Source organism: Acinonyx jubatus, chromosome E2 (genome assembly GCF_027475565.1).
Source record: "Acinonyx jubatus isolate Ajub_Pintada_27869175 chromosome E2, VMU_Ajub_asm_v1.0, whole genome shotgun sequence".
NCBI lineage: Eukaryota > Metazoa > Chordata > Mammalia > Carnivora > Felidae > Acinonyx > Acinonyx jubatus.
The window spans coordinates 35,514,938-35,532,064 of NC_069396.1; positions in this window are offsets into that span (position 1 = coordinate 35,514,938).

Genomic DNA, 17,127 nt, shown 5'->3' on the forward strand with positions numbered 1-17,127 from the left:
ATGGAGCTATAGAGTATATTGCTAAGTGAAATAAGTCAGTCAGAGAAAGACAAATACTATATGACTTCACTCATACATAGAATTTAAGAAAAAAATAAAGGAACAAAGGGAAAGAGAGAGAGAAACCAAGAAATAGACTCTTAACATGGAGAACAGATGGTTACCAGAAGGAAGGTGGGTGGGGGGATGGGTGAATTAGGTGATAGGGATTAAGTGTACTTGTCATGATGAGAACAGTGTGATGTAAGGAAGTGTTGAATCACTATATTATACACCTGAAATTAATATTACACTGTATCTTAACTATCCTGGAATAAAAATATAAAATAAAATAAAATAAAATAAAATAAAATAAAATAAAAGACTTTCATGGTAGTTGCAAATTGAAGGTTCATGAATATTGCCAGATCTTTTTTTTTTCACTCAGAACACTGTTTCAAAAACATTTTTAATTTAATGGCTAAATTAGAAGACAGGACTTTCTTAAACGCTGCAAAGAAACATTGAGTATAAACATCGTAGAAAAACTAAACTATTATAGCCAAAGAAATCAATTACACAGAACAAAGATTCCAAACACACATTTAAGACCTGCATCTTAAATGATCTCAGGCATCTGAAAATCCTATTTTTTTGAAAATGTAGCCAAATGAGAAGAGAGAGCAACAATAGAAAAATAACCAAGGTCAACCCCTGAGAGAATGGACACCTAAAATTAGAATACAGGATAAACATTTTCTTTTAAATTATGACACCTAATTTTGCACTCTGATCATTGCTCCCACATTTCAGTAGCTAAAATATGATTTTTTGTTTGTATCTGTGTAAGATTTTCCCAGTGTGATAAACTGTAAACAAAAACCAAACCCATAATTCTTTACCTTCCTTGTATCCATGCTCTTTTCAATGTGACTTGCAGCCCCTCCCCTCCAGAGATAGAGTCTAATACTCCATCCTTTGAATCTGGGCTGGTGTGGTGAGTTCTTTTGCCCAACAGAGTAGGCAGAAGTGACACTGTGCATGTTCTGAACCTAAGCATCAAGAGACCCTGTTCACTGCTTCTCTGTCTTTGGACCCCTACTACTGCAGTGTGAGCAAGCTGGATTATCTGAACTTGGAGAAGACTCAAGGTCTTCCTAAACCAGCTGGCAGCCAGTTGACTCCCAACATTTAAGAAAGTCCAGCCAATCTGCAGGTACCTATCTGACCCAGAGCTGACCAAAGGTGCATGAGCAAGCCCAGAAGAGAACAGAGAAATTACCCAACCAGTCCACAGAATCATGAGTTACATAAATGCTTGATTTTTTTTTGGAGTGATTTGTTACATGGTAATATCTAAATGATATACTTAGCTCAGGGAATTGCCACTTAGATATTAAATTTCTAAAGAGGGGCGCTGGATAGCTCAGACAGGGCTATTGCCACTTAGATATTAAATTTCTTAGGAGGGGCGCTGAATAGCTCAGTCAGTTAAGCGATTGACTCCTGACTTGGGCTCAGGTCATGATCTCATGGCTCCTGAGCTTGAGCCCTGCATCAAGCTCTGTGCTGACAGCATGGAGCCTGCTTGGGATTCTCACTCTCTCTCTCTCTATCCCTCCCCCACTTGTTCTCTACCTCTCTCTCAAAATAAATAAACTTTAAAAATAAATTTCTGAAGAAATGGAGTCTATAGAAATAATTTTAAAAAATGGTTAAGCTAAACTAGAAAGACCAAGAAAAGAATGACAAGGCTTTATCATCAACTTTGTCCCTCCATTGGGCCATGTTGGTAATGCTGAATTACTTACCTAGGTCAAGGAGCTGAGCAAAAATGGAGCCAGCTCTTTGGAGGTGGTGTATATTCAGAAGATATCCCTAGTGACCAGCATCTGATAGTGATTTCTCTCTACTTCCTAATTCTACCATCACTACTACTCCTTTTATATTTCCACCCCCATGTTATTGAGCATCTTAATTTGGAGACTAAATTTAAATGTGAACAATGGCTCATATTCTGAATAACACTAAGTGTATGGATTCATACTTAGATAATTTCTATGACTTAGTAAGAATTACCATCTGAACCATACCTCTTTGCAGTACTGATCTATGCATCATTGTTCTCAGGTATGTCCATCTTGTAAAATTGTTATGATTTCCCAAACAATGGTAGCATTACATATCTTAAGGTTTTCTATAAACTTCCTAAGAAAACTGAACTGTTTCAGAAAAAAACTACTTTCAATATTCTCACTAGCTCTGAAAATCAGTTTAAAATTGAGCTCAAATAGCAAAAGAATAGAAAAAAAAAGTCAGCATTTAAAAGATGCCACATGCACAACAGACTTGATGCTCCCCTCCTCTAACAAATTATGAGTGGTGTTCAATCATTTAACAGTAGACAGCTTTGTGGAAAAGAACATTATTCTGCATGTAGCTTCCTGTCATACAGGATGAAAGCCAGATTTCTGAAAACTCCTAGCCTTCATAGCTAACTTGAGTTTGTTAAGAAAAGAACAAAACCAGCCACATAATCCCAATTTCAGGCCGTCCGTGGCTTTTGAGGCTTTTAAGAAGCAGCCCAAAGATTAGCAAGATTCATAGTGAAAAGCCAGGTCTACATCAGTCTTAATTCCAGGTAAATAGAAAGCTTTCTTGTCAACTTTGCTTGCCTTTTCCCTCCTAATAGTGAGGCTAGTAAGCTAAGTACATGACCATGTGTATAGGTATTATGAGGAGCAGAGAAGCCATTTCCTATATAGTTACTGCTGTGAAGGAGCTAATAGGCTGACTAAGGAGACAAGAAGGACATACCTGAGATCAGTAGTGTATAGATCAATGCTGCTAGAAGGTATAGTTCAGAAGGAGAATGGTACCAGAGTTAACCAGAGCTAGGGGACAGCAGAGCCACTGTGAACTGGGCAGTTCAGGGAAGGCCATAGGAGAAATCAAGTAGTCCTCAAAGGACCCTGCCTGTTTGTTTATAACAGCATGGTTGAGATATCATTAACAAATAAAAATGTATATATTTAAGGTGTATAACTTGATGCTTTGACATATAGTGTGAATACTGTGAAATGATCACCACAAACAATCAAAATTAACATGTCACCTCACATAGTCACCATTTTCTTTTGTGTATGTGGGAAGAACACTGAAGTCTTCCCTCACTGCAAATGTCAAATATACACTTCAGTATTGTTAACGATAGTCACCATGCTATACATTAGCTCTGCAGATCTTATTCATCTCGCATAACTGAAACTCTGCACTCCTTGAAAAGCCTCTCCCCATTTCCCCTTCCCCCAAAATTCCTGGCAATCACCATTCTTCTCTCAGCCTCTATGAGTCTCACTATTTTAGATTTCAAATATAAGTGAGATCAAGAGGATTCTGTCCTTCTGTGTCTGGCTTATTTACTTAGCATAATGTCCTCCAGGTTTATCTACATGTTGTCACAAATGGGCAGATTTCCTTCTTTTTTAAGGCTAAGTAATATGCCAGTGTGCGTGTGTGTGTGTACACATATACACACATATTTTCTTTATCCATTCATCTGTTGATGGATATTTAAGTCATTTCCATATCTTGGCTATTGTGAATAATGCTACACTGAACATGGAAGTGCAGATATCTCTTCAAGATACTGATTTCATTTCCTTCGGAAATATACTCGGAAGTGGGATTACTGTATCACATGACAGTTCTAGTTTTAATTTTTTTAAGTATAATTAATGCACTATGGTTATAGCAGCATTATTATCTATAATAGCCAAGATATAGAGGCAACTTAAATGTCCATTGACAGATGAATGGATAAAGAAGATACTATATATATTATACATACACAACGGAATATTACTCAGACATTAAAAATGAGATCTTGCCATTTGTAACAACATGGATGGATCTAGAGGGTATAATGCTAAGTGAAATAAGTCAGAGAAACACAAATACCATATGATTTCACTGGTACGTGGAATGTAAAAAGAAAAAAAAAACAAATGAATGACAACAAAAAGAGACCAAAAAAATAGACTCTTAATTATAGAGAACAAACTCATGGTTTCCAAAGGGGAGGTGGGTGGAGGGATAGGTAAAAGAGGTGAAGGCGATTAAGAGTACAGTTATCATAATGAGTACTGAGTAATGTGTAGAATTACTGAATCATTATATTGTACACCTGAAACTAATATAACACTGTATGTTAATTATACTTGAATTTAAAAAACAAAGCAAACAAACAAAAAAACAGACTCTTAAATACAAAAAATACCTGGTTGTTGCCAGAGGGGAGGTGGAGGGGGATGGGCAAAACATATTAAGGGGATTAAGAGGTACTAACTTGTAGTTATAAATAAGTCACAGAGATGAAAAGTACAGCATAGGGACTATAGTCAATAATATTATAATAACATTGTGTGGTGACTACACTTACCATGGTGAACATTGAGGTAATCTATAGAATTGTTGAATCATTATGTTGATAATTCTAGTTTTAATTTTTTTTCAGAGCCTCCATATTGTTTTCTATATGCCTCTACCAATATATATTCCCACTGACAGTGTTCAAGTGTTCCCATTTCTCCATATCCTCCCTGACACTTGTTATCTTTTGTCTTTTTGATAAGAGGCATCCTAACACGTGTGAGGTGGTATCTTATCTTGTTGAACATCTTTTCATGTATCTGTTGGCCATTTGTATGCAGGATCCTTTTTATTAAATACATATCTTTAGAGGTATGTCCTGGATATCTGTTTATTTATCCTCTCTCACACACACATGCACACACACACAGTGACAATGCTATATTTGTCTCATTGAATCATCCCTATCTCCTGAGAGGTAGGTCACTGTTGTCATTTCTTCACATTATCTTGAGCTGACATAATCTGGGATAGGTGAGCCCCCAGAGAAAGAAATGGTCCCAAGTGTAACCAATGAGACAAGAGCAACCCAGACATGTGAATCAGGATACACAACAAAAGCATTTTTTTATAAGTTCCTGTCAATACCAATTCTTAGAAAGCTTTCTATGGGATGCCATCTGGATGCATAAGTATCACCATGATAAAATAGTACTTACTTCCACCCTAGCCATGTACATATCTTATAATTATCTATACTCCCAAGTTTTCTGAGCATTTATTTTTAAAATTAAGGGAAACTTTATCTTTGCACATTTGGTTTTCAATACAATTGTAGCACATTTTCCAAAATACCAAGTAATCTAAAAGTAATTTACATCTGAGCTACGAATATGTTGAATTTTAAGGATACTTTCCTTCTTAACTTCCCGAATTGTGCTCTAATCTAGTAGTAAAATTAGTTAAATATTCAACTAGGCACAAACTGCATGATTAGAGAGGATAGCTGTGAGGGCTGGAAGGAAACCAGACTGATTTAAAATTTATCAAGAGATCATTTAATTCCATGCAATGACAATTTCCTGACTACCAGGGAACTGGTCATCATAATTCATTAAGACAGGACCCACATGGGGCTAGATTAAGGGGTGATCATTCAGAAGCCTCACTAGTTTTTACATACAAATGTAACCCCATAGTCTTAACAGCACAGACCAAACTACAGATGGCAATTTCACCTCGCAGGTTATTAAAATAAGCCTCTCTGAGCTTTATATAGCAGACAACTGCCTAGCCTTACTACAATCAACCTGAAATGTGCTGCACATTGCATTTTGCTGCCTTAATTAAAGGACACCAATCATCCAATTACACTGCATGATTTCTCAAGCCTCTCCTGAAACAAACCCCTAGAAAACCAGGAGGAAAAATCAAATTAAAGAAGGAAGCCCCAGGACTTCAATAGGCTTTAATCACAAAGGGTTCAATTTGCTCCTAGGTGTATGAGGGGTAGAAGTGAAACAAGGTTCTTCTTCTCCTGCATGGTCTTCAGCAAGCAGAGGATGTGGTTCAGCCAAAGAAGGTAAATGTGAAGCTGCCCATGAATGCCTCATTGTGAAATCACACCTGGTCTCTCATTGTTTCTTACCCTCTAGGCTGACCAAGCTGGGTGGACTCACCTTGGCTACTAGAACATAAATCTTCGAGAGGAAACAGCTTACTTCACTGACATCATTCATTAGCAAAACTAGTCTTTACATTGGATAAAGTGACTTGTAAAAGAAATCTTTTACAGAATGTGTACATCCAAATGTCTCTAAACCAAGAGACATTTTAACATCCAAATGTTTTAAATGTTTTGGTTTAAAAATGAAGTATCCATGTAGAGGTTCCTCTTGAGAAATGTAAGTAGCATTTTCTGAATTTCTGCTCTGGCTGATACAACGTTGACAAAGCACTCAGGGCATGTGATACCTTTACTTTTAACCACTCTTTATGGGGACCTTGAAGTTCAGAATGGGTCAATAATTTGGGACAGACAGGCAAGGGATAAGATACAGAATAAGAAAATGCTGTTGGACAATTCGAGAAAACAAGTCTGGGGTTCAGTTCTTCCCAGAAAACTGAGACATGATTAAGAGCATGGACTCTGGAAGCAGACCAACTTGGGTTTGAATTCTAATTTTACCATTTATAGCTCTATGACCTTGACAAAGCTGCGGAACCTGTGGAACCCCTCAGCTGTGGAACTGAGATTTGGTTTCTTCATCACTAAGATGGAGATACTCCTCTCTACCTTACAAAGTTGCAAGGGGGATTCAATTAAGTAATAATTCATGCAAAGTACTTAGCACATTACCTGACACACAACATATTCAGTCAATGCTGGCTATTATTATTTATTACATTATCTTCCTTGGTTTAATCTCCTTTCAATTCCTTACTGGAGTAGCTTGAGAGCTTTAGCTAAAGCAACTTCCAACAGATGGATGTGAAAAGCAACTGGAGATCATTTGCCATGTTGGTGATAAAGCAGTAATTAAATGGGAATTACCACCCAAACTCAACCAGGCAGGAGGGATCGGGTAGGAAGTCTGGTCTATTGGTTTTTTGTTTTGTTTTGTTTTGTTTTGTTTGTTATTGTTTTTTATCAGAGGCAGAGCTGTGCTCTTGGTAATGCTGGAGCTGGAGGCAGAGGAATGTGGAGCTGGAGGAAGTGGAAGCCTTATCACTTATGGCTTTCACTTTGATTGAGACTCCGTTCTTTGCACTGTACCCTTGAACAAGATGAACCTTGAACACAGGGTGTGCTGTAAGAGACTCAATTTAGATCTGCTGGCTCCCCGGGCCAGCCATCTGCCACATCTGATTGGGGAGCAGAGACGAAATTAAATTGCTATTGCATTACTCCCCACTCCCTAAGAAACCCACTGAAGGATGGCAGCCTGGCCACTGTGGCCATTCATAGGGCAGACCATTCTGTGTTAATGGATCAGAAATAAGCAGGACAGCAAAACTTGGAGAGATGCATTTTTGGTTTTTCATGGAGAGACCTTGAGGAAAGACATCCCATAGCAAAGTGAGTAAAAGACATCAGAATTGGGGCACCTGGGTGGCTCAGTCAGTTAAGCATCTCTTGATTTCAGCTCAGGTCATGATCTCCTGGTTCATGAGTTCAGTGTGGAACCTGCTTGGGATTCTCTCTCAGCTCTTCCCCCATCACGCTGTCTCTCACAGAGTACTAAGCTACTAATATGTGAGGCACCCTTCTAGGCACTGCAGAGCTTAAGTGCTGCAGAGCTGTAAGAGGGGGTGTGGAGGGGAATAAAATGAAGTGTTGGGACCAGATATGACAGAGTGTCACTTTCATGTACAAGCCACTGAACTAAGTGTTGTTTTTCCTATTTCACAGAGAGGAGCCCCAAACAGGGATAGAGAAAGAGTTGGTGTAATGTGTTTGTACATGCTCTCCCTCTGCCTCTTCAGAATTTATCTGGAAATGGGTAAATACATAGAGAAACCCAGAGATGTTCATGAAGTTGACATTTCAACAAATCTAAAGACTGCAACATAGAAAAGGAGATAAATATTTCCTATCATCTGTACCCATAGGCAAAGGGACGGGTGTGGTCTTGACAGTCCCTTCACTCTGCTTCTGGACCAAATGGGTTGCAGGACTCTCCCCTTAGCAGAGAGCTAGTCAGTTGCAGAATACAGCTTTGCGGCTTTTCCAACACACAATTTAGTAAGTCTGAACCCTATTCTGTAAACAGTGGGGATTCAAGAAATATTTCTGAGCAGGAGGAGAACTGGTTGGATATGATGCTTGTAGGCAAGTTGGGCCTAAAAGATAAAACTCAGGTTTGCAAAGCTGGTGGGAAGAGGTAATTGGGAGGAGTGGAAATGAGAGGTTTTGAAGATGAAAATGCAAAGTGCAAATGGGTGGAAATTGCCTCTTGGCTCTGCCCTTAGGCAGCCTGCATGATGAATCCATGTCAATGAGGTTATATGGGTGAGAATGTCTGGAAAGGGGGCACTGAAGTTTCCCAAGTCTGCTACAGCATGTCTTGCTTTCCTTAGCTGGAAGAGGCCATACCCAGAGAACACCTCCTCCACTCACATCGACCAAAGACTCCTAAGAAAGGCAGAGACAGATGTCTTTTGCTCTTCCATCATCTGAGTTCCTGTCCTTCCCTCTTGTGCCATCTTCTGATCCAGTGGTGGAGTTTAGCCACCAAAGCCTCCTTGCTGGTTCTTTGAAAAATTGGCAGAATCATGTCTTGCTTCTGAGGGACTATTATGAAAGCAATTTGATGATTAACTTTTTTTAATGGGCAGAATAGATTTTAAAATTGTCAGACCTATTACCGGACCCTGTCCCTGGGCTTCACTCAAAGCTAACCACATGCTCTACTTTCTCCATCTATCATAGACCATAAAAGCTGGTTAAAGATCCATTTCCTCCTCCTGCCTCCCATTATTATTACCTTAGTTCTAACTGTCAAGAGACCTTGCTAAAGAAGAATGCTGTAATTCAGTATTAGGTTACTGGAAAACACTAGTGGGAGTTGAAAATCACAAGTAGGCAGAGAATAAAGTGGAACCAAAATTCATCATGAAGCCATTTTCACCTCCCACACTCCACTCTGACCCAGACAGTACCTTTATTTGTGAAGAACATAAGGATTTGCTCCTTTACATCATAGGAAAAACATGATGGTTGGTTGCTGCAATTTTTAAGTGTAAAGATTTTTATTCCTCCCCTAGAAAAGAGCAATATGTTTTAAAATGCTTGGATCTCTTATCTGTAATTGGCAGAAAAAAATTATAATTTAGTGTATTTGAGGATATGATGTTTGAACTAGATTCTAAAAGCAGACTACATGGCTAATTGAGAATTCTCTGCTTCTAAGAACCATGACAAATGTCACAGAAGAGCCTTGTCCAGCACTTTAATAAGAGGTCCCCAGAAGCCCTTAGGTGTCTACCCATCTCCTGACAGGGAGGCATAGAGAAAAGCAGCTTTTGGAGGTGGCTGGCTGGCTTCAGGCACCCAGCAATTTGGTGACAGCGGTTTTAAAGGTAGAATGTTAACTCTGCAAATGTGGCCAAGTCATCTTAATTAAGGCCAGAGCCTCTTCATTAAAAAGAAATAGCACCTGAGTTTGGGAATCCACTATAAGTTGCCACAACAAATTGGAAAGGATGGAGGGCACTGATGAAATACACAGCTAAAGACACAAGATTTTTAGTTGGGTTTTCTTAAAGTTAGTCTCAACTTAAAGGCCCACTGGTTAACCAGTGCCAAAGGAGATGGTTTAGTGAGAGCTAGTATTTCTGGCCCTTGGCTTAGATGCTGGACAAACATCAACTAGCCTTGGCCTTACCAGGGGCTGTGCCTGTGTTTCCAAGGCTGCAGTGAGTCCTCCAAATTCTTCTTCACTCCGAGGCATTCACATCATCCCCTACACTCACTGCTTAAAACTGTCCAATGTCTTCCCACAGCAGTTAGACTAAACACAAAACCCCTAGCTGAGGGCTGCAGGGTCCCCACTTGATTTAGTTCCAACCCTGCTCAAAACTCACATCTACCCATTCCCCTTTGTTCATGCTGGTCCAGCAACTCTGGACTTCTTTCTGTTCTATGCACACAACTAACATGTTCCAGCCCCAGAACCTTGGCATTTGAAGTTCCCTCCTCCTGAATTGCTCTTCTGTCTAATCAGGATGGCTGATGCCTTCCCATCATTTAGTTCAAATTCTACTTGCTCATAGAAGCCTTTCTGATGTTCCCTAAAATATTGTTTCTCCCTTCATAACTCTCTAATCACTGTCCTGGTTTTGTTTCATTTTATCCTTAATCTCTGACATTATTGTATTTCTTGCCTTATTGTTCTGTCTCTTCACACTAGAATATAAGCTCCTTGAGGACAGAGACCTCTCTTGTCCTGCTTGCCACTAGATCCCTAGTGCCTATAATGTGCTTAATCAATATTTTTGAATGAATGAATGACTGTGTTAGGAGACTCACAACAATTAAAAATCTAGAAATAAATCTTTAAAGATCTCAGCAATTGGGCAAGTACATGTGGAAATATGCCAATCTGGCAGTATTGTATGGAGACTCCTGCATGTGTCTTGACCAGAGTCATTACTCCAGTTCTCCCAACCCTTGTGCTCCTGGATGGCATTTGATAGAAGACAGAAGTAATTTGTAGGAAATTGTTATATAGTAAAAAAACCAGAAGTTCTAGCTTTCCCGCCCCAGAACTATTACATTCATTGGTGGGTATTTTTACCCAGAGATGCATCCTGCAATCAGCCCCATTAATATCCTACATAAACAAGCCACAAGGGGCTTCAGTTGGAAAGTCTTTTAGGTCTCAGGCAGTCTGCACAGGCAGTAATTTCAAAGTCAGAGTGATGCACTGCTTGGGAAAGGGATTTGTGATGAAAAGAAAAATTGCAATTGGAATCTCCTTCTGAAGTACACTTACCTACCTACTCTTCTTACACATCTATTTTGGTGTTGTCCCAGGCTGCCACATGCTCCCCAGGGAACACAAATAAGGCAGCTTTTCCAGCTATGATGCAAACCATGAGCATTGGAGCATATTTTGTTTCATCTGGAGTCAGTGATAGAGAAAGGAGAGTAAAAAGAGATGGAAGCAAATGGGGTCAGACTCATTGTGTTTGGTTCCCTTCAGAATAATTCTAAAATAAATAAAGGTTAATGCTTTGTAGAAAGAAGGGTCTTTGGTCAGTCGGAATTCTCTCTGATGGCTCCCTCTGTGATTGATTTATTGGTTATGGAATTTCCTCAGTGTTGACATGAATGTGTGTGGCACCTCTGTGGAGCCATACCAAACAACAAAGAAACCAGTCAGGAGATGTAAAACAGTAATGATAATAACAGTAATCAGCTGTGTTTCCCTAGGAACTGTAGGTAAGAACACTGTGTGGAGGACTGAGACACCTGACACCATTTCACTATATCTGCAGGTATAGAGTTGGCCTGGTGCTACCAGGCGCAGGCTTTCAGAGGGGTAAATGCAAAAACTCCAGGTTCTGATGGGCTTGGAACCTCTAAACTCAGGGTCATGGCTTCCCCTTGCTGCGTGACAGAGGTCTAAGGGCATTTACGTAAAAAGTACTAAAATAATTAGGGTGGAATAGATCAAAGCCAACCTTTCGTTCCCAAATTAAAGAAAACACAAAACATTTAGAAAGCCAGACCCATTCAGAAGAACAGCCCTGGTATCCATTCACACTATACACCACCATTCAACCAATATTTAGGCACACACTATGTGCAAGGCACCCTGTTGTGTGCCAGGTTCTCAATGATAAACAAGATAGACAAGTTTCCTGCCTCCTCTAGAGCTTTCATTCTCATGTAAGGCTTTTTTAAAAGACTGCTTATTGAAATATAATTCACATACTGTACAATTCTCACATTTCAGGTGTACAAGTTAATGGCTTTTCATATGTTCATGGAGTTGTTCAACCATCACCACAATAGGTTTTTTTTAGGATAGTGTAAGGTTTTTAAGGAGCTAATCCCTTCATCAATTATTGAATTACAATTGTGATCATTGCTTCTAGGTCCTTGAGAGAATGAAGCATGAAACATCAGGAGCTTTCTGGTCTTGGGGCTCCAAGAAGTCTTCCTGCAGAATGACAATTGAATTGAGGGCTGATGGCTGAATAGGAGAGAGCCTGACAAAAGGAGTGAAGTGAGGAGGCAGCAGAGAAAACAGGAGAAAGGCTTTGTGGTGAATCTGAGAAACACAAAAAATAATTTTGAATTTTATCTTAGAACAATTGGTTTTCTACTTTTTAAGAGTCTCAAGTCTCCCTGCTCTCCCCTCAATACCCAAGCCCCCTTTAAGATTTTCATTCCCAAAAGTACATCCCCTGCTGATGGCTAGAAAATAGACTGAGGAAGGCAAGAGAGAAAACAGGAAGACTCATTAGGAGTGTATCACATTAGTTCAGCTACAAGAGGATGGTGGCCTAACTCAAAGGGAACAAGAGCAGTGAGTTAATATAAGGTCTATTGAGACCTGAATTGCAAGACCTTAGTAACTGACTATGGGTGTGATGAATTCCAAATATGATGCCTCCGTGGCTGGATATATGGATTATGGAAGGAAAACTGGAAGAAATCAGGATTTTAGGAGTTGGGAGAGAGATCATTATAGGTTTGATATTGGATATACTGATGATGAAGTGTCCATAGACTGAGCTGTCAAGTAGGTAGTTGAATATGGGTCTGGTGTCAGAGGTGAGATCTGGGTTAAAGATATAAACACAGGAGTCATTGTCGTATAGTAGGTTCTGGACCATTGATGTCCTAGCAAGACCACCCAGGAGGAGACAACAGAGTAGAATAGGGGGTCTTGGGTGAAGCCAAAGGGGAATGCCAACATTCCCCTGGTGGATAGAAGAGGATGAGCTGGTTAAAGCAGCTGAGAAGGAGCTTCCAGGGAGGAGGAGGTAAACCAGGAGATGTAGTGACCTGGAAACCAAAGGAAGATAGTGCGTTCAGGCAGGAGAGGTTGTTTAAACACTGCTGAAGGGATGAAGCCTAAAAAAAAATGTCCTTTAGACTTGGTCACATGAAAATTATTGGAGACCTTAGTAAGAGTCATTTCTGAGACAGGAGTGTGAAAAAATAGAATATGTGCAGATCGTCTTGAGAAATTTGTTTGTGGATGGGAAGCGAAGAGAAGAAAGGTTATGTGGATGAAGGGCTATGTGGGGTGAGGGAGGAAGGTTTTTGTAAGCTGGGAGAATGTAAGCAAATGTTAATGTTAATAAGGATTCAGTAAAGAGTAGAACAGAAAGGAGATGACTGATGGGTAAAGTGCCTAAAAAGACCAGAGGGGTGAGATCCCAGCATAGCTGCAGGGGTTGGCTGGGGTTGAAAGAGAAACCTGCTTATGTCCTGAGAAGCCTGAGGCAAACCCTGCTTTCAGCTATAGCCAGAGATGGAGCCATGCTATGCTGGCAGCAAAAACGACATTCTAAAAAAGCCTCATTGGGTATCAATTGCTCTTCACCATGCACTGGTTGTGGGATGAGATTTCTTCTTGCCTGTCACCCCCCTCCCTGCTGACACACACACACACACACACACACACACACACACACACACGCATGAATGTGCACTCATTAATCATGTGTTTTGGAAACAGAAACCTCATAGGAGACCCTACTTCTTCTTCCTGCCCAAAGGCTTTCTCTTGCACAGCTGAGACCTCAGTATATACTTCACACGTCAAAGCACCTTTTTACCATTCTTCCTGTTCTCAGAGTTCAGATTGTCCATCCTTCACCTTCTCAGGATGATAACAAATGGCCAGGTCCCATGGGCAGACCAATTGACATGTAATAAGTGGTAAAAGGACAGTTGGGAGCATAATATCACTCCAGAGAGGTGGTGTTTGTGTCAGTGTTGCCCAAAGGCAACAAGATAGGCACTAAATGGAACAGTGGCAACAGAGAAGAATAGCTGCTGCCCCTCAGATCTACAAAATTCATAAAACCTCAGGCCTGAACTATGATAGAGGCAGCTGCCCCCTTTCTCTAATCACAGAATTCAGGTGGAATGGCCTTTGGGGCAACTCCAGTGTGGTTGCATGGTGGTGAGACCTGGGCTCCATGTTGGGCCACCACTTTAGGAGGAGGGGAACCACCCCAGAGCAGGGGCCCAGTGATTATGAGGGTAAAAGGAGATGGTGGCTGGGAAAGGTCCTTGAACAGGTGGCTAATATTGTCATGAATCATTATGTTGGAAGCATCTGGCAAAGATTCATATGGACCTCCAGCCTGCATGGGAGTTTTGGGCCAAAGGCCTATGTAGTCACTATTCTAGTACCAAATGGGCATATTCAAGTCAGTCTCCCATGTGTGCAACAAAACAGTCTCCCTGTACATAGTTGAAACTTCATTTTATAAGTTGTGTAATGGAATAACTACTATGCAGACCTGTTGTTTTATATCCAGAAACTTCAATGACAATATGCTATATATTACAGTGTTACTTTTCAGTGCACTTTCTCATTTATCACCCCACTTTTTCCTCACAGTGGCCCTCTGAGGTTTCCCTCATGCATCTGATGAGGAGAGAGGAGCCAAGACCTATGGATGAACATGTGTTCCCTCCACTTCATAGTAAAGCAAGTGACAAAGGCAAGGGTTTGCTCCAGCTAATACTATGTGCTGCTGCCTTGGGTCTCTTCTTAGTTAAAGAATCTAAGGAAAAATTCACTGGCATAATGTATTTTAACCAAACGTTGCCAACTAAACTCTTGTCAAGGATACGGGGCACCGGGCCAAAAGTAGAAGGAATTGTGTTGAGATCATCCTCCACCTCCACAACAGAGAAAATTAATGGCCCTGCACTTGATGCATTTGGGAGAACCACTTAACTAACTGCTGACTCTGCTAGTTCTAGTTATTTACTTCCCTGCTCAATAGAAGTTGAAAAATCACTTGTATTATTAATTTGCGTAAAACCTTCCAGTTTCAGAATGTGAGTCTAAAGCTATTTTTACAAAGTTAGAATTCTCAGCTTTTTGCTTTCAGATGACTGTAGTCATTCATCAGTAATTCTCATAAACACTGAGATTACATTTTTTTACCTTTAATTTTCTAGATGAGATAAACATGTACAGGTAAACTGAATTTCTCTCTTGCTGAACAGTCATATATAAAACTACAAAACAGCCCTTAGTCCCTATTTTCAGACAGCCAGACAGTAACATTTCCCTTTGGAAAAAGTCCCATTCATAATAAATTTATTATTACTTGGTAGTGGGTGGAGACACCCAATTTATTCAGCCTTTACTGAATGCTAGGATGCAGAAGGCTTATATTCCATCTAAAGAAAGCATTGGCTTCATGAAATAATAAATGCACCAGTGGAGAGTCTATATTCTATAACTGTGTGGAATCTGTGGCATCCTTGGGCATGCCGAGACAGAGACTATTAGGAGGAGGAGGGGTCATGAGGATGGAAGAAAAAAATAAGAGAGAAGGACGAGAAGTATATATCAGGCAAGGAGACCACATCTGTGTCTGTTTTGAAGACTGTAAGTAGCCTGGACAGACTCAAAAAGTCAGAAAATAGAGAGTCATTGAAGGTTTATTTACAAGATGAACAAAGTGTTTACATTCAGTTTTGCAATGGCTAGAAGGGAATGGTAATTAGACTTGAGACCTCAAACTGCGTGAGTGGAGGATACAGTCCAAGTATTTGGCAGTGGTATAGTTCTAGGGTAAGAAAGTGATTCCCACATCCCCTGCCGGGGAGGAGCCCAGGAAGAACAAAAGAACCCAAAAGGACATATGGGAGTATGAGAACATTTAGCAGGAGTCTCAGCTCCAGGTCGGGCCTCACCAGGATCAGGGAAAGGGCACAGGTAGAAGCCAAAACATAAGAGATTCTTAAAAACTGAGAACAAACTGAGAGTTGATGGGGGTGGGGTGGGTGGGAGGGAGGGTGGGTGATGTGTATTGAGGAGGGCACCTTTTGGAATGAGCACTGGGTGTTGTATGGAAACCAATTTGACAATAAATTTCATATTTAAAAAAAAAAAAAGAAAGACTTCCATCTCATCACCTCCTGCTCATACCATATAAAAGCCATAGTTTAAATCAAAACCATGTTTGGTTATGAGACCATGGATCTTAAAAGGTTTTAAGTTTTAGATAGGAAGAGATGTCAATCTCTGCTGTCCCTGTCAATCAAATGTACCAGTCCGTGGGAATTCTGGACTAGGGAAGTACGCCCCCCCAAGAGATAAGCTCCAGTCTCCTGGGTTCTAAAGAGAGCTAGTTACCCCTAATTGGCCTGGGGGCTCCATTAATGTGAGGAGGAGGGATGTAATGGAGCAGAAGCCAAATCAACAGAGGACACTGTTTCAACTTGCTTTTTCTTAGCCATTATTGTAAAAAAGATAGACAGATGGCTTAAAAAATAAAATAAACCAGCTGTATAAGAAAGTGAGGCAAATAAATGTAGTGAGATAAGAGCCCAGATCTGAAATTATGCAGTCTCCTCATCTGTAAAATAGGAGTAATAACAGTACCTTAGTTTGGGTTAAATGAGACAAATCATGCAACTCTCTCATTTTATATATATATATTTGAGAGAGACTTATGAGGACTGAGGTGATATTTAAGGCAAGAGAATGGAGATGCTCTTTGAAAAACAGCACCTAGCAACACAGGGAGTGAAGGTATAAAGGAAAGGGGATGCATACAGTTACACAAATATAAGATGATTTGACAAAATGGTAAAGTTGAAGGGGCCTTTGCAGAAATCTAGCCCAACTCAGTCACTTTAAAGAGAAGGAAACTGAAGTTCAGAGAGCATCAGTGATAAGTCAAGTGGTTCACAACATCCAGAAAATGAGAGACCGGTGGCAGGAGACCAAGTTCTCAGATTCCCAGTTTTTGTGCTTTCTCACAGTGCTAAGCTGGAGACCAGGAAATGGCTGTGTGCAAGGTGACTGTTAATTAATATTGACCATGGGGATGAAATTGGCAATCATGAACTTCTAAATTGGGGAAAAATAAACATGAGTCAAGGAATTTTGACTACTACTACTATACTTTGTCCTCTAACATAGGTCAATAAGAAACACCGACTAAAGCAAAACCAGAAAAATGTATTTTAAATGAAACAGAGTCTCTTTAATTGAGGGTAGATTAATGATTTCAAAGGTTGGAAAGTCATTCTCCTATTTTTTTTTTTTTCAGGATAAG